Source organism: Furipterus horrens, unplaced genomic scaffold, assembly GCF_987537825.1.
Source record: "Furipterus horrens unplaced genomic scaffold, mFurHor1.1.pri manual_scaffold_13, whole genome shotgun sequence".
In the NCBI taxonomy this organism is placed as follows: Eukaryota; Metazoa; Chordata; class Mammalia; order Chiroptera; family Furipteridae; genus Furipterus; species Furipterus horrens.
Window position 1 is genome coordinate 13,164,890 of NW_028327183.1, and position 17,367 is coordinate 13,182,256.

Consider the following 17,367-nt stretch of genomic DNA (forward strand, 5'->3'; position numbering starts at 1 on the left):
GCTGACTGGAGAAATTGAGGGCATCTGGGAAAGAAGAAGAAGGCTCTAACCAGAGACCACTAGGCCTCCTCTTTTCAAAACAGCAATAAACGATGGCTTTCCTCTATCATATATAATTTAGCTGTGAGGTTTGGCAGTTTCTGAGTAAAATGAATACAAAATAAGATGTGCGGTCACGTGAAATACCTTTGGTAAAGCTGTCCTGTGAATTCAAGATACAGATGCGAGAACGTGTGTGTGAGACAGAGAGAGAGAGAGAGAGAGAGAGAGAGAGAGAGAGAGAGAGAGAGAGATGTATTTAATATGCAACAGAGGAAAAAAGAGATGGTGCTCTCCTGTTCCATACAAGGGAGGGTGGGTTGGCCCTGGGAGCCATCTGCACTGATAGTTTAAAAAGTCAGCAGTGTTATTATTTTTAAATTCTCTATTGACAACACGGCCTCTATTCCCTGGACTCAGGGAATAGGCTTTTACACACAGGACATTATTATCCTTGTCAACAAAGTCAGCAGGGGTAGTTGCTGCTAACCCCATTTTAAGGATGAAGAACCTAAGACCCAAAAGAACTTAAACAACTTGCTCTTGGTCGTGCAGCTAATAACAAGTCAGGTCAGGAATGGAACTCTGAACACAGTGATTCAAAAGCATGAGTTCTGTAAAATATGCTGACCTGACAGTAATAGTAGAGAGATTTTACCCACAAAGAGAAGAAGCAAGAAGAATAAAGAAGAGGAGAAGAAGGGAAGGCGAAAGCAAGAGAGAAGGAGAGAGGGAAAGAGAAAGAGAAGAGAGAAAGAGGCCACTTAGAGAGTTGTTGGCTCAAGAGCTTTCCCTTCTTATCTCATCATCTTGGCATTGTATGGGCTGAACCGTGTCCCTCCAAAATTCATACATTGGAGTGCTAACCCAGAATGTGACTGTATTTGGACACAGGGTCTTCAGAAATGTCATTGAGATAAAATGAGGTAAGGTGGGCCCTCATCCAGTATAACAGGTATCCTCACACAAAGAGGAAAATTTGACACAGACAAAGTTTTGACACAGAGCCTATGAGGACACAGAGAGAAGAGGACCATCTATAAGCCAACAAGAACAGCCTCAGACAGAGCCAGTCTGCTGACTCCATGACTTGGAGATACGTTTCTGCAGTTGAAGCTCCCCACCTGTGCTATTTGGTGAAGGCAGCCCTAGCAAACTCACACAGCATCATTAGCCTTCCAGGGAGGCCGTGCTTTGGGGGGTCTTGCCCCACACTGAGACCCTACAAAGTCACTCTCCCAGTGTGACTCATTAGCTGGTTCTTCTAGCTCTGTGGGGACAACAGGCCGACAGGATCAAGCCCAGGACACCCTTATGTATACCCAAGGGAGACATGGGGCTGGCTCCAAATCGACATTCCTTAAGGGCACTACCCACCTTTCCCCTTTGTCCTTGTCAAGAGGATATTTCCCAGGAAGTTACATTACACACGCACCGGCCGCCTTTGGCAGAGACCTGCCCCTAGTTTGTGAGCACTGGAATCAGGACCTTAACCAAACATGAAATGACAGAACTGGTTCCAACAGAGGATTAATTCAACCAACTCAAGGCAAACACGACATATTCTGGAATTGCTTTGACAGATGAAAATAAAATAAACAGTAGCAACCGATTGCAGCTCCCCATATGCAAAATTAAAGAAGGTACCTTTTTAACTTTGTCAGGGAGCCCACTGGCTTTTCTTATAAAACCTGCAGAAGAAAAAAAAAAAAGGACAGAGCTGTTAATCTCATTACATCACCAGTTAACACATGCAGACAAGGGGAATTCACCGTCTTTGTATTCCGGAGAACAAGCAGATATTTGACAAATATATTTATTAAGGAGACTGGACTGGAAAATAACACTGCTGTATTAGTCAGAAATGGTGTAGAAAACACTTAAATAATACAACAGACTGTGCACAGACAGTGTAAGCTGCTTACAAATACAAGCCTGAGGTCTGAGTATTTTTATTTGAAGGTTACATTTTCAATTAACTTTTTTTCAGCGTGTTGCCATCTCTTCCAAGCGTCGCTGTTAATTGCTATAAAACAATGTCTCTCCCAGTTTGAATTCTGAACGGAGAGGCCAGAAGCTGTCAGCCCTCAAATGGGTGCCAGAGTACTGGGGCAGAAACCAACACACCACTGAGTAAGAGCCGAACCCAAATGTCAGGCTCTGAGCAGCCCAGTGATTGGTTTGAAAACCCCTTTTTCCATTTGCTCAGGTTCTCAGAAGTTACATTTATAAGCTCTACTGTCCTTGAAAAGTGCCAATAGAAGATTTCTATTATTGGAATTTCCAAAGGTCCCAGTTTCAGGGGGTTCTGGCAGAGCAGGGTCTGTATGCACACAGTTATCAGCAGAGGAATCATTCAGTTTTCTTTAGAATGGAACAACAAGCAGGTCCCTCGCTGCAGGGGGCTCATGCACCTCTCCTGCTGAATTAACCGGCTGTGGAGGGCTCTCTCCCAGTTCAACCCTCATCATCCAGGCTGACAGAAAAGAGGATTTACAAAGCAATTAGATTATTAAGAAATAGGGTTACCTCTTGAGCCGAGGACAGGATTAGAACAGAGGTTTGGGGTATAGATACATTCACATATGTTTTGGCTCAAAGACATGTTCTGGCTTCAGAGTCAGAACTAATTTTAAGTTGAGAATAATGGCATTTTCATAAGGATAAGATGTGTACCATTACATTTAATTTAAAATAGTTTGGTCTCATAGAAAGAACACAGATTTTTTTTTTTTAAATAAGGCAAATCTAGTTTTGCAACCTGGCTCCATCCCTTAATACCTTTATAACCTTGCATAAGTCACCTAATTTCTCACCCTCAATTTCTTCATCTGTGAGATGGGAATAATAATGTTTACTCTGTGCCTTCCTAAAAGCAGCATGAAAGATAAGCAAGAGGTGATAGCTTAGATTGATATTGTTCCCCCTCCTGCAAGGAGACAGTTGGCATGCTTTGGAGGCATTTTTTTATTGCCACAACATGGGCAGGGTGTGCTACCAAACTCTCATGGGCAGAGGCTCAGGATTCTGCTATGCATCCTACAATGCACAGGACAGGCCCCTAAGAATTAGCCAGCCCCAGATGTCACTAGTGCTGACACTGAATCCCTCGTGGGCAGGTAATAAAAGCTAGACAAGAAGCTAATGGAGAAATTGATTTTTGGAGATTTATGGATTACCTATAATTCTATAGATAGATCAATTGATAAAGATGGGGGAGACGGTCTAACATGGGATACTCTAGGCATTCAACAAATGGAACAATTTTTTAAAAAATTAAATACAAGGATAGGATTAATGACTTCAGGGTTGGGACAAAATAGTGGACGTTGCTAAAGGTGAAATAATAAATGTAGTAATGAAAATGCGCCAGCTATATCATGTTACATGTTTTTCCTTTTATCACATTTAAGATTGGGGTTCATCCAAGTCTAAGACTAGGGTAGTGTTAGAGCTATGGATCCAGAGAAGGTTGAGACCAGGGCTGGAGCTGGGGAGCAATGCCACTGGGGGACCCTGCCCAAGGAACAACCAGAGGGGACTAGTTAATTATTTTGGAAACAGGCAGACCTCCCCGCTAGCATCAAGCATCCCAATCTGAGTCCCTGCAGTCCAAGGGCAGACAGAATCGATGGGTCATGTCAGGCCAGCCCACTCCACAACAGCCCACTTTCTCAGGCTGTGGTATCCAGATTTCTGGAGCATATTGATGGCCGAATTCCTTCCCAAGCATTGTGTGCAATTCCACGAGGACGGGGAGGGAGGGAGCTACTTTCTGCAACTGTCCTCTCCAATACTAATAGGACCAGCAATTTCTTTTCCTGAAGTGGGAATAGCAGTGGAATATTTCTAGCATTCTCCCCTCATTTTTCTTTGTAAATTGATGTTTCCCTGGTGGAGTCTCAAGCAGCCATTGATCCAGCCTCCTCCTCAGCATTGCGCAGGGTAATAACGGAATAGCCTGTGAGCTCACCTACTATGTGGTTATAGCAATCACTCCCTGGGAGATGTCCCTAAAACTCTGAAACTCCACCTACCTTGAAAACCAGGGCAGCCTTGTAGTAGCCACCTGAGGTTGCAATTGCCATATGCGGAGTCCCTAAAATACAAAAGATATGAAAGCATTTTAAGAGCTGACAATACATAAGATGATGTGATATGACTGCCATCTTGATGGCATATGCTTGTCATCTGCAACTTGAAATGCTGGACCTTGACGCTCTATATGGTAGGATCAGGAAGCAGCTAAGATCTAATGCAAAGAGTCCTTGATGATGGGTCCCATCACACCCACCTTCCAGTTACAGAAACTTCCCAAAAGTCATCTGCCTCCCCGAGCTCTAATTGCTCCACTTAAGAAAATGTGGCCACCAACCTTATCTCTCAGAAATTCCATAAGATTAAACAAATTGGCCACACATTTAATCCATCCCTGTGGGTTACTGGGTGGTTAAGTTACCTGATCTTAATTTTAATCTAGAAAGATTGTGTATCTCAAGGGAAACCTCAAAGAACCAAAACATGATGCAGAATAAGATGCCTAAAAGTATGAGACCAGTTTCAATTTTGGGCGGGATGTGTGAGCATTGGTGGGAATGGGGGCAATTCTTGGACATCAACTGGGAGTCCTACAGTTTAACTTAATTATGACACTGTCTGCCTGGAGGCAGCACCAAATCAAACAGGTTAAGGGCTCAGTCCCACAAGGCTGCCTCCCCGCTTTAGACACCAGTGACAAGTCCAGGTGGTCCCCTGTGCTTCTGAAAAACCAACTGCAGACTGGAGGTTCCTACAACTCACTCTTAGGACTTGATTAGCTTGCTAGAGCGTCTCACACAACTCCGAGTAATATTTTACTTACTGGATTTCCAGTTTATTAAGAAAGGATATGACTCAAGAACAGCCAGATGAGAGAGAAGCATAGAGTCAGGTGTGGGGAAAAGCCACAGAGCTTCCGTGGCCTCTCCCTCCAAGCACACCACCCTCCCTGAACCTCCATGAGTTCATCAACTGGAAACTCTCCAGACCTGCTTCTTGGGGTTTTATACAGGCTTCATTACACAGACATGGCTGATTTCATCATTGGCCACTGGTGACTGAACTTCATTTCCAGCCTCCAGCCTCACTCCCCTCCCAGAAAGGGAGGGAAGGGATGAGACTGAAACCATTCTTGCACCCACCCACCCCCAAAATTGATCCCTGGTCCCAAAAAGGTTGGGGACCACTGTTCTAAATCAACAAGCCAGTGAAGCCCAGAGAGGGACAGGGGCTTGCTTCAAGGCCACAGAGCTAAATGGATGGTGGATCTAAACCTCTTCCACCATTAAAATTCAACCAAACAAGAAAACATGTGTAAAACACAGACAAGCCCTGATTATTGTCAGGAAGAGGATGTGGGGAGGTGGGGGTGGAGCAGGCATCACTCTAGGCACTCTCACTCTCTTCTGCTCCCCACCCCCTCCAGCCCCTCCACTGTGTGTGTGGACAGAGCTTCCCCTTGGGCTTCCACTCTGTGCTAGAGGGATCCAGGAAACCACATGGAAATCTGGACTCTCTGGCTTTGCTGTGTGTCTTGGGGTAAGTCACTTCACCTCTCTGAGTCTCGGCTTCTCCTCATGTAAAATGGTGGGTGTGAAAAAGCAATTCTAACAATATAGTGCCTGGTCCACTCGCTAAACCAGAGATTGGCAAACTACAGCCAGTTCTGGCCTGCTGCCTGCTTCTGTAAATATGGATGATGCTCAACCCAATATGCCCATTGTAAGCTGAAAATATAAAGTCGAAAATGCATTTAATACACGTAACCTACCGAACATCAGAGCTTAGCCTAGCCTACCTCAAAGGTACTTAGAACACATAATATCCAAAACCGCTGGCAACGCGGTATGCTGTAGAGCACTGGTTGTTTACCCGCCTGATCCCGGGGCTGATGGGAGTTGCCACTGCCTGCTTCATGCGACAGTATCTCATACCACACGTTGATGGCCCAGGACAAGATCAAACTACAAAATTTTAAGCACAGTTTCTACTAAATGCATATCACTTTTGCACCACCATAAAGTCAGAAAATCATAAGTCAAACCATTCTAAGTGGGGACCCGTCTGTAAAGCTGTATTGGGACACTCAGTCATCAGTGTATTGCACTGTCTAGGCCACTTTTCAGCTACAATAGCAGCACAGAGTAGATGCAGCAGAGACCATTGTATGTCCCACCAAGCTGAAAATATTTGCTATCTGGCCCTTTACAGAAAAATACACTGATTCCTATAAAATAGCACACCTTCTGCCTATTACCTGTGAGATATATATAACACACACACACATCCCAGCATATATTTATATACTTCCTGGTCCAGATCATTTTTCTGCTCATGTGTTTGCTTTTAGTAGAAAAATATTTCAAACATATAACTAAACACAGAAACAGAATCAATTAATATCCTCATATCCCCCTGGTTTTAACAGATGTAAATTATTCAGTTAAATTTCATGTTTTCAAAATATAGTATCATAGTAATCTATATTTTATAGGTCATCTTTAATTCTCTTAGAAGGAGGAGGAAAAGACATAGGTACATGCATGAACACAGAGCTAAATGACTAGAAGCAGCCAGCTAAAATTTTGAAATTTTTTTTACTTTTTCAAATGAGTAGCAGGGTCTCACCTATAAGATCCATCTTACCAGAGATTCAGAAAATAATTATGAGATTTTTCCATCAAATATACAATATACTATAAAAGTAAAATTGTGATTTTGGTTATGACATTTAACCACTGCTTAAATGCTAATATTGATATAAACAGGACAAGATTTTTTATTAAAAGAGCCTGAGATTGAGTTGAGCCCCTTTTTCAACCCTTTTTATCCTTAATCTACTTGGTGAAACCTCAGTCTTAGGAATCAGCCTTTATTAGAATGTCCTTGTATAACCACTAGGTCTTTCGCTAGGAAAAGCCAAAACTTTGAGACTTCTCTTGGCTCTAAGGTTTGCATACCTTCATTTGAACTCAGAGTCCCTAAAGCTGACAGATTTTGGTTTCATCCTCCTTGGACCTGACTGAACTGAAAGGGAAGTTTCTGCCCCTCTCATGCGACATCATCAGCATCAATATTTGCCTTCCATCACCTTGTAATATTTCTTCACTGTATTCAGTATTTTCTCTTTTAAGGCTCATACATGGTGTGTGTGTGTGTGTGTGTACATGCATACATGTGCATGTATTCTAGTTCTCTCTCATGCCTTCTTATCAACAACTGGGCTGGGTATAAGTAAACATACACTGGCATTGAAGGTTCACCCTTGAAAAAAATCCTCCTGACCAATCTCTCTCTGATAAAAACTTGATGTTGAAGACATTTCATTTCTGATATAGCCAGAAAAATATATATATTCTTAAAAGACCAGAAAGTTTGCTAGGCAAATACATGGTTATTTAAGTTGTCATTGAAATGTCTTGAAACAGAACTATATATTAGTTTTACAACAGCCATTTTAGTTCTGCTGATGACTGCACAAGGCCAGGAGCGGGTGACAGGGTCAACATCTAAGGTTTCCGCCTGTCTCCCCAATCTTCCTCAAAGGGGTTCATGCTTCATATGTGTGTTCCTCTCTCCAGATTAAGGGCACTATATATTTTTTTTTTAATATGCTTTATTGATTATGCTATTACAGTTGTCCCAATTTGTTTTCCCTTTGTTCCCCTCCACCCAGTGACCCCCTCCCTCCAGTTGTCCCCCCCCTTACTCCATGCCCACTGGTTGTGCATATAGTTCTTCTCAACATCTTCCTGTCTACTCCACTCCCTCCTACTATGCTTCTTAAGTTCTGTACCATCTCCCTCCCTTTCCCCACTTCCGCCACCCCACTGACCTCCCCCCAAAATGTTCCCCATACCTATAATTCTTTTCCCACTCTCATTGCCTACTTAGTTTGCCTTTTTTTCAATGCCCTAGTTTCTGTTGTTGGTTGTTGTAATACAGCTTTCATTTTGATGTTCATAGTTTTGATCCTCCTTCCCCTAAACAAGTTTCTTCAACATTTCATATAACAGTGGTTTGGATCTGATGAACTCCTTCAGTTTTACTTTGTCCTGGAAGTATTTTTTCTACCCTTCTATTCTGAATGACAGCTTCGCTGGATAGAGTAATCATGGTTGTAGGTTTTTGCTTTTCATTACTTTGAATATTTCTTGCCAGTCCCTTCTTGCCTGCAGAGTTTCTTTTGAGAAATCAGCTGATAGTCTTATTGGGACCCCTTTGTACGTAATTCTCTTCGTCTCTCTTGCTGCTTTTAAGATTCTTGCTTTATCCTTAATTTTTGACATCTTGATTATGATGTGTCTTGGTGTGGTTCTCCCTGGGTCCAGTTTATTTGGAACTCTCTGTGCTTCCTGGACCTATAAGTCTATTTCCTTCCCCAAGTTAGGGAAGTTCTGCTTCATTTTTTTTTCACATAATTTTTCAATTTCTAGTTCTTCTTCTTCACCTTCTGGCAACCCTATGATTCAGGTGTTGGCCCACTTATAGCTGTCTCATAGGTTTCTGAGCCTCCCCTCATTTTCTTCACTTTTCATTTCTCTTTCTGCACTGGTTGACTGTTTGTTCCTGTCCTATGTTCCAATTGGTTTATCTGGCTCCCGTTTTTCTTTCCCTCACTACTAATTTCATATGTGTTTTTATTCATTTCAGCAGGACTAGCCTTCATTCCTTCCCTGTCTTGTTTCAGATCTGCTGTCAGGTCTGTAGGCATTCGTATAACCAAAGCTCTGAACTGTGCCTCAGAAAGATTTCCTATCTGCTGATCTGTTAGATTAGATATTTGCTGTCTGGTCAGCTGCATCACCAGGATCTCTATCATGATCTGTGCCATTCTGACAGTTTTGTGTTTACCTTTGCTTCCTGGGCGGGGCTGTCACACCTCCTACGCTATTGGGGGCAGAGCCCCGCGCACTCAGCACTACCGGGCAACCCTTCTCACCACACTGTGGCATACTGTGTGGGGGCAGGAGTCCAAGATGGATTCCTGCCATTCACTCTCCGCTGAGAGACTGGGAGCCTCCTCCTCTATCCCTGCCTCCTCCAGAAGGGCACAATATTTTTAAGCTTTGGGATTTAATGTCTCTGACTCAGCCTTCGGAACAGCTTCCCCAAAACCAAGTGACAGAACTCCAACCACCTATTAGTCATTCCAGCCTCCCAAGCCTGGAGCCAGAAGTGTGCTTGATGGCGAACCCAAGGGGACTTTGGAATGGTTAATAATGGTAGATTCTTAAATATATCATAAATATCTATTACCAGGAAGATTAATAATGATAAGAATGCCCTTTTCTTAGTACAAGACTCTTCTCTCTTGATACTTAACTTACCCTCTAGACAAGAGAAGCTATGCACCTTAATGGAGGACTATTAAGACACCTATCATTAAAATGGCTATTCTTTGAAGTGCTGCAGGAAAATCACAATTTTTTTCTCTTAACAATTGTGAAAACATTATAAAAAAATAGCTATAGCAACTTGAGAAAGATAATATTCCTTCTAATGCTATCCCCAAATGGCATAAAGTCTGTGTCCCAAAAGGGCAGAGAGGAACAGTTCCAATATAGTATTGTCATACCTGGGAGGCACAAGGACACCTGCAGGATTTACTTAAAATGCAGGCCCACCTCACATAAACTCTTGTTTCTCGAGTTTGGGGTCAGGCTCCAGACTGCACCTTTTAATAAAGCCCCCAGTAATTGGGATGTCAGCCGTCAGAAGACCAGGCTTTGGAAAACATTGCAAACTGTTCAATACTAGTCCTTTGTCTTATACAAGATAGCCCTCCTCACTCTGCCCAATCTTCCAATGATATATTCTAGTTTCTTGTTATCCACTACAGGCGTACATATTTTATTTATACTACATATATGTTTGAAGCCTGGTGAAATTTAAGAGATCAGAGTTTAATTCCCAAATATTCTCTGAAACAAATTTATTCAGATCCATCTTTATTAATGGGCCAGAGGGCAAGGGCCTATTGACAGCTTCCACTCTGTGTTGCTGTATTGCTTTCTCTTAGTGTTCTATTTAAATAGGCAGATTAAGAGCGCCTATACTCACCATAATGTCACTAGAAATGTGCACATTTGAATTTCTTTTTACTTTGTTCTGCTAATTCAGTCAGTGTAAAATGGTATCTCAAGGTGGATTTAATTTGTACTTTTTGCATTTCTGGTGAAGATTAATATGTTTCCCTGTGGTTTTTGTTTTTTTCTTTTTTGCTACTTGTAAGTTTCCCAGAGTTACAGTTAAACTTTTGAATTTCTCTTTGAGTTCAAGGCAAGGCTTATTGCTTATTTACTGTCAAGGCAGCGAAAACCTGGAGACTGAAAGCCAAGAATGGAGCAGGGACTATGGCCTGATTCAGCACCCAAGGATAGCACTCTTGGCCAAACTACCTTGTATCCTGAAGGTTTTAAAACACAAATTTCTAGACGGGAGAATGAAAGGTACTCCAAGGCAGGTTCCATGGGAAACAGACACTGAGATCGAGGTCTCCATGCAGGAGATTCTTGGGGGCAGTGGCCCTGGGAGAACATGTGCTGAAATGGTGCTTCTTTGCTGTTCTGCTTAGAGGCAAGGGTGCCAAGACTCTTCCTGCACAGGGACTGCTCGTATGCTGCAGGTTGCCCCAGAGAAAGGGTTGGGTGAACTGTCAGCCACCAGTACTACCAGCAACTGTGGGGAGGTGGGGGTGGATGAGAACATGTGTTCTGAAGGGGGAATGTGGAGGATACACTACAGCACTCCTGCAGAAGGAATCTGACATTGGCTGAGATACTAAAGTTTCTTAATGTATACTATTGTTATCATCCTCTACTGATGTGTGATGAATCACTCCAAACTTAATAGCCTAAAACAAACAAAAACTTTTGTTTTGTTTTGTTTTGTTTTTTTTAGAGAGGGGCAAGAGAGAGAGAAAGAGAGGAAGAGAAGCATCAGTGTGTGGTTGCCTCTCGTGCACCCCCAACTGGGGACCTGGCCCACAACCCCGGCATGTGCCCCAACCGGGAATAGAACTGCAACCCTTTCGTTTGCAGGCTGACACTCAATCCACTGAGCCTCACCAGCCAGGGCCAAAAATGTTTTAAATTTGCTTGTGAATCTGCAAACTAGGCTGGGCTCAGCTGGGCAGTTCTTCTGCTGAACTTGCTGGTGATCACTCCCTGGCCACATTCTGCTGGTGAGGAAGCTGTGAGTTGAGCTCAGCTGGGATGATGGGGCGCCTGTGCTTCTCTTCCCCTTTTAGGGAGTCTCTGGGCCTCTTCTCAAGGTGGCCTTGTCACCTCCATGTAGCCTCATCACCTCTAGGCAGCTTCTTCACATGGTCTCTCCAGCAAGATAACTGGCTTTCTTATGTGGAGATATAGGGCCAAGTCCAAATCTTAAGAGCAGGGTTTCTGATCTTCAGACTATTGACATTTGGAGATGGACAATTCTTTGTTGGTGACAGGGTATCAGCTACCTGTCGTATACATTGCAGAATGTTTAGCAACAGCCCCGGGCCTCCACTCACTGGGTACCAGTAGCACTCTCTCATTTGGGACAATGAAAAATGTCTCTAGACACTGCCAGACACCCTTGGGGGGCAAACTAAGCTCCCATTGAGAATCACTGCTATAGAAACACTAGCAGCTTACACTTAGTACCCCTGGAAGTTCAACCACACTCTACTGGTTAAACTAAGCTGTAGGCATAGCCCAGATTCAAAGTGCACAAACACCAGGAGACACGGGCCATGGGGGTAACAGCCTGCCATGGTTCTCTAAGGTTAAGATTAATATCCACAGAATATAATGTGAAACAAAGGCTCATTCTTTCAAAGCCTCACAGTTAGAAAGTCCCAGCACTGAGATCTGAGCCCAGGCCTCCCTGACAGGAAAGCCCCATACTCTGTCCACAACCTTGGGCTGCCTACAGCGGGTTCCAAAGGGTTACTTTCAGAAATGAATGACCCTTGATCTCCTAAAAAAAACATGTCAGAGAAAAGAGAGAGGCTTTACTGGGGTTTAGTTACGGTTAATGAAGAAAACATTAATCACTTGAAGTGCTGTTTCAGAGCTCATGAAACTGAAATCAAGCACAATATGAAATGTTCATTTATTTCTGAGGGCTTTATTTTGTTGACATTCAATCACTCAATCCTCTTTGCCTTGTTTATAAAGTTCCAGGGAAAGAACACTATTTTTTTTACTAAGTAAAATTCTTTTCTAAATGATGCACACAATAGCCTCCTTCTCTTAAAGATTCAGGGTCAGGAGCTATAGGACAACCCATTGGATGCCCTACCTATGAGGGCAGGGTTCCTTTAAGGGCGATCTGCTCCAATGCTCCCCCACTGGGAACTGTAGCCTCTTCTAAGACCCCATCTTCTGCCAGGGTATCAAATGCGTAGACTTAAAGCCAACAGCATCACCATTCACTGGCTACCAGGCTTTTGGCAAGTCGTTTAAATTTCTGGAGTCTCAGTTTCTTTATCTATAAATTGAGTGAAATAATTTTTACCCTGTGGGATGTGTGTTGAGAAAATGAAACGATATCTGCACACAAGATCCCTTCACTGCCCCTTCCCGGGACAGGACGGAGCTAGAATGGATGCCACAGACACAACCAAGAGATCTTTTGGACTCATGGGCAGATGGACTCAAGTCTTCTCTTGACCAGGCCAGAAAGCCAGTGTGGAAGAGGAAGCGACAAGAAGATTAGGGCACATTCTACTGTCACCATGACTCATGGATCCTCTGCTACCTCCCCTGCCACCCACAAAGGCGGTGGGCACACAAAGGGCAAAACCAAAGCAGGAATAATGTCCCTCCTCCCTCCCACCAGACAGGAAATGGAAACTGGAGTGAAAGAAGGAAGAGAATGAAGACCAGAGGCCAGTTGTCATCCATCAATAGTCCATCCACACAGTCTGTGAGCTCTTCTCCAAACTGTGCTCTTGACACTTAATACACAGAGAACTCTTGTATCTGGAATGCTCAGAACCTTACTGTCCTGGTCAGCTGCACGTTCTCTTTAATAGGAAGGTGCCAGATATTCCATGCATGCAATTTTAATGTTCAGAGCTGAAAGATGGCAACAGGTTTTTTGAACAAAGTTTTAATCAAACATAATTTAATATTTATCTGAGAGCTTGTAAAGTGTGGAAGGATTTTATATTGCCTTCAGGGACTAAAAAGAAACACCCATTTTCTAAAATGTATAAGGGTAAATGTGGATTATTGGATGTTTCTCATTTATAAAATGAAAGTGACATGGACTTCCTTTATAATGAACTGATTTGAGTTGAGTCCTGGCCCTGGACCTACTTGGGCAGGATACTCTCTGCAAGCTTTAGATTATTAATCTGTAAATTCAATATAATGGTATTACCTAAAGGAAACAGTCAGATAATAATTATAAAGCCCTTAGCGCAATGTCTGGCTCATAGTAAGTACGTAGTCAAGTCGACTTTTATTTTGTCCATTCTCTTCTTTTGGATTCTACTTCAGCTGCATGAAAAAGAAACATGCACTGAAAGAGCCAGGAAAAACTACGGGACACCGGATTGTCCTCATGGAGGAGCTGTGGGCAAAGCAGGTGATGGAGGGCTGGGGCGTGGGAAGACGATCTGCACTTCTTGCCATGCCTACAACACACCACGACTTATCCAATGATCATGGCCATCTTTGGTGGTGATCGGAGAGGTCGATTCCGGATGCCACCCCAACTTACAAGTCAGGTTTCCCCAGCCCAGGCCTGGAAACCTGCTGTTCGGGTGAGTGTCTGCAGTCAAACGGTCACGGGCTTATCCCCAGGGCTTTGCTTAATGTGCCACAGCCCAGCCCACAGGCCCTCCTGCAGGGAGTGAAGAAACAGCATTATGGAGCTCATGCCTCTGCCTCCGTATGTGTCCCAGAGATACGTGGGGGCTTTTCTCTGCCATGTCACCCTTGGGCCTCTGTGTGCACAACTGTTTCTAAGAGATTTTATCTCTGATACTGAACCTAATCATTGAGCCAGTTTTTATTTGGCTAAGTAGTATTTCCAAATGATGGCTAACGGCTCCCTTTTATCTGCTGGCCCATTCATTGTTTGCCTTACTATTAATGTGCCACAATTTCAAATAGGGAAATTGATGACAGGTCTTGGCTCAGACAGTCTCCAGGGAGGACCCTCTTGCCTGTGTCTCAGCCTCCTAAAAGCTTTTTCCGTGACAGTTTGTTCACACAAGATGAGGTCAGCTGTCTGGTGGTTACCCAGGAAGCAAAATGTTATCTTGAAGGGCGAAAAGAAAAGCTCAATGGGCATCAATGATGCAAAAAATGCCCTGGCATGAGGAAATAGGTCAGTGTTCCAGGCAGCGCCAGGGGCAGCCCCCGCAGCCCAGAGAAGCTTCAAAAGACAGGTTAGCAGGACATGTGGATTCTGCCAGAGATGAAGAAGGTGCTTTATTTTTTTGCCTTTTTTTCCCCCTCCACTGATGACTTCTGTGTTTGCCTTAGCTCCATGTATAATGCTTCCTGTTGGCTGTTCTTATCTCTGGACCGGATGGCGTTGGTGGCTGAAGGCAACATTGTTCCCACCGCACTGACTGGGAGCAGCTGGAAAGGCCCGAAAAAAGCAGTCTGCGTCCTGCTGGGTGAAACGCTTCGGTTTTGCACTCAAGTCAGAAAGTAAAAGTGCCAGGAGACGTGGTGTGTTCGACCGGCTGAGTTGGTCTGCAGCCCCCACATTGAAGATGAGGCAGTGGAGGGCGGACAGGGTGTAGACTTGCAACTCAGTGTCCAGTGGTTCCATTTTGCCTCTGCCTCCTACTGGGAATATGCTCTTGGGTTTCTATTTCATCGGGTAGAAATGGGGATAAGACCACTGATCTTGCAGAGCAGTTATGCAATTAAACGGAATCACACGTATAAAAGACGAGGAACATATGGTACTCCCCAAATGATTACATTCTTTTCTCTCTTCCTTCCTTTGTTTCCAAAGCCTTGGCCAACTTAGGGTAATCTCCTAGGAAAATCCAAGCTCCCTGTCTCCCTAATAACAGACCCTTGACATTATTCAAGGGCAGCCATGAGCCCAACTGAAAGACTGAAGCTACTAGCCTGCCTTACAGGTAGAGGGGGCCAATGAGACATAGTCACAAGTCACTGAGTGGGGCTGTCCCCAAACCCCACCCCCTTGAGTACCTACACAACCCCTTTTCCCATCCAGGAGCCATGGCCTGAGCTCAGGCAGAGCTGGCACAAGCCTGGTGCCCAAGAAATGTTTTCTGACTGAACAGCAGGGAAAATAATAATAAGACAGCTAACATTTATGAGTGCTTACACTGTGCCTATCAATGTGGTCAGCATTGTACTTGTTTTATTGAATTTAATCCTCAGGAATACCCTATGCAATATCTTCTACCATAACTTCTATTTACAAATTAGGAACCTAAACTATAAGAATACATGGGTAAATACGTGTAGGCATCAGTGAATGAATGAATGGGTAAGTGAATACATGAATGACAAGGCCTGTTGGAAGTTAAGAATTAGAGGTGGACAGTAGATGTAGTTTTGCTATTGCTGTTATAAAAATTATCACAAATATGGTAGCTTCAAACAATATAAATTTATCATCATGCAGTTCTATAGATCAGAAGTCCAACATGGGTCTCACTCACGAGGCTGAGACCAAGATGTCAATAGGGCTGTGCTCCTTTCCGGAAGCTCTAGGGGAGAACCTGTTTTCTTGTCTTTTCCAGCTTCTACAGGCCTCCCGCATTCCTCAGCTTATGGCTCCCTCCTCCACCCTCACAGCCAGCAATGTTGGGCCAAGTCCTCCTCATGCTGCTACACTGCCAGCTCTGTCTGTCTCCCACTGCTAAGGACCCTTGTGAGTCCATTGGGCCACGGAGATAATCCAAGATAATCTCCCTATTTTAAAAACAGTTGACTGGCCACCGCAACTCCATCTGCAACTCTAATTCCCCCTTCTATGTAAGTATGAGGTAGCATACTTACATTTTCCAAGGATTAGGACATGGACCTCTTTGGGGACCATTATTCTGCCTCTCACAGTAGCCATCTATGGAAGATTCCTCATCATTTATAGGAACATTTTTGCAATAGGAGCAGCTGCAGCATGTACCTCACTCCATGGCAGGATTCCAGATCTCACGTTAAGGATTACAGGAAGACAAGACCTATTTGGCTCATTTTCCTGGCAGGGGGATAAGGGTACAGCTGCAGTCACAGAGTCTCATGCTGTCACCTTCTGATACAGACTGTCAGTCAGTTCTCTGGGGTAAGGACAAGGGTATCACTGGCCAGTCACACCCAGGGATCCCTGGTAGGTCACAGGGTCTTACCAATCTTATATCTAGTGGCCACAGGGGAATTGTGTTTGTTGAGTCAAGGTCTGTCTCTTGATATACTTTTCACATTCATGTCCGTCATCAGGCGTGAGATTCCAGTTTAACAGTAGGACACTGATGTCCCAAGAGGGAGGGCAACTAGAGTCTGGTGGCCCAGCTACTAAGTGATACAGCAGAAACTGGAATCTGGGACCTTCTCCCCAGCCTATCCTTGAGCAAGTCTGACTGTACACCCACCAGTTCTCATGGCCAGACTGTTCTTCGGGCCTTTGATCTAGAACACCTTCTTCATGTTCTTACATCCTCGTCTCTTTCTATCAGAATTCATGCTGCCTCCAGAAAGCAACCTCCCACTATCCTACCTAAGTAGCCCATCTTGGCTCCTTGTTCTTACTCTGTCCAGATCAGCCATTCCGTGTCAACTGGTCTCTCTATATGTCCATGATGGGTCTCTCCCACTTGGCCACGGGTTCCCCACCACCACCTCTGCTCCCACCATATCTTTCCTGCTACCTGTCTCTAAATCTTTGCTGCATAAAAGATCATTGATGCTTTGAGTCATCTCTAGTCGACAAATATTTTTCTATTAATATGTCACCTTAGTGCAACAACCTCAAAGCAAATCAGCTACCTTCCCCCTAATACTTAAGTAATAAAATAATCCTTAACATTTTTTTAAAACCTACTATGTCTCTACTCAAGTCCTTGCCTGGGAATGTTTTCTAATAAATGCCTCCCTACTCTTCAGTCAAAAAAAGCAGAAGACAAATTACTTGGTCCTTCAGCCATCACTGATGTTTCCATAAGGTGAACTAGTCAACAAAGCAAAGCACACTTGGGAGGCTGATAGGGTGCCTCCCCCAACCCCCCATCTCCAGGCTCTGTCCACCAAAAGCCAAGGAGCAGATGGAGGTGTTATGCCTGGCTGAGCATTGCTAAAC

General features: G+C 43.9%; 1 long non-coding RNA gene across 2 annotated transcripts in view; it reads right to left on the reverse strand.

The window, feature by feature from the left end:
- LOC149994037 (uncharacterized) overlaps positions 1-17,367 on the reverse strand; it is a 425,899-nt gene that overhangs the window by 165,314 nt on the left and 243,218 nt on the right. For both annotated transcript variants that reach the window (XR_016507780.1, XR_016507781.1), the window contains 2 exons: positions 4,077-4,138; positions 1,687-1,730 (listed from right to left, as the gene is read on the reverse strand). This is a non-coding gene — a long non-coding RNA (uncharacterized LOC149994037). The remainder of the gene's footprint in view (positions 1-1,686; positions 1,731-4,076; positions 4,139-17,367) is intronic.